Raw genomic sequence first — 776 nt, 5'->3', positions numbered from 1 at the left:
AGGCAGACACCCCCCACACACACACTAGGCGGGGTTCCTGACAGCAGAAATGGAGATTCCCGCGCCCTCCTTCCGGAAGGTCTTGACCCAGCCCCCCCGAGGACCCCCTCAACCCAAAACTTCTCGTCCCTCCCGCTCTGCTTCTTCGGCCGCAGCGCTATCCGAGGCGGCCCGCCACCCGCCTTTGGCCGCTGACGCGACCGGACAACCACGGCAGCGCCTGGAGCGCGGGGTCCGCGCGGCGCCGGCTCCTCGTCCACAGAGAGCGGCGACTGCGGCGACTTGCCGACTCCTGCACCCCGGGGATCCCGCACCGCTCCGCGCCTCCCACCCTCAAACCCCAGCCGCCCGCTCCATGCGCCAGCTCGGAGTCAGCCTGCCCTTCCTCCCCCGCCTCGTCAGTGGGACCAGCGCAGATTACCTGGTTCATCTCTAAAGAGATGAAAAAACTCATCTCTGGAGCTTCAACGGGGAGCAGGAGGAAGCGGGCGGGAATCGGCCCAACCGAAAGCGCCTCGAGGCCGCGAAGGAGGGAGTGACCGAGCGAGGAGGGGAAGAGCGCACAGCTCCTCGGAGTCTGTGAGGCCGGGAGCGCACCGGGAAGTCGCCTAGACCTGCTCGCTCGCTCGCTCGCTGGCACAGCCGCGCTGGAACCGCAGGCGGCGAAACTCTGCACAGCAGCCCCGAGCGACCGCCCTCCACGCGCGTCCCGGAGACACTGCCGCCGCGGCGGCCCGCGCGCGCCGCACCCCCGTAGCACGTCACCACGTGCACCG

At 69.6% G+C, this 776-nt stretch overlaps 1 protein-coding gene across 2 annotated transcripts in view; it reads right to left on the bottom strand.

Annotated features, from left to right (window-relative positions):
* IVNS1ABP (influenza virus NS1A binding protein) overlaps positions 1-776 on the bottom strand; it is a 21,741-nt gene that overhangs the window by 20,635 nt on the left and 330 nt on the right. Inside the window, exon 1 of one of the 2 annotated variants that reach the window (XM_010853076.1) lies at positions 422-770. The exons of the other annotated variant lie outside the window; for it this stretch is intronic. The gene's annotated coding sequence lies outside the window, so the exon portion shown is untranslated. Of the gene's footprint in view, positions 1-421; positions 771-776 lie in introns of those variants that run through there. 2 annotated transcript variants of the gene reach the window in all.

This window comes from Bison bison, unplaced genomic scaffold, assembly GCF_000754665.1.
Source record: "Bison bison bison isolate TAMUID 2011002044 unplaced genomic scaffold, Bison_UMD1.0 scf7180017864322, whole genome shotgun sequence".
Taxonomy (NCBI): domain Eukaryota; kingdom Metazoa; phylum Chordata; class Mammalia; order Artiodactyla; family Bovidae; genus Bison; species Bison bison.
The sequence above is the reverse complement of the archived record's forward strand: the minus strand, read 5'-3'. Positions and strand labels throughout refer to the sequence as shown.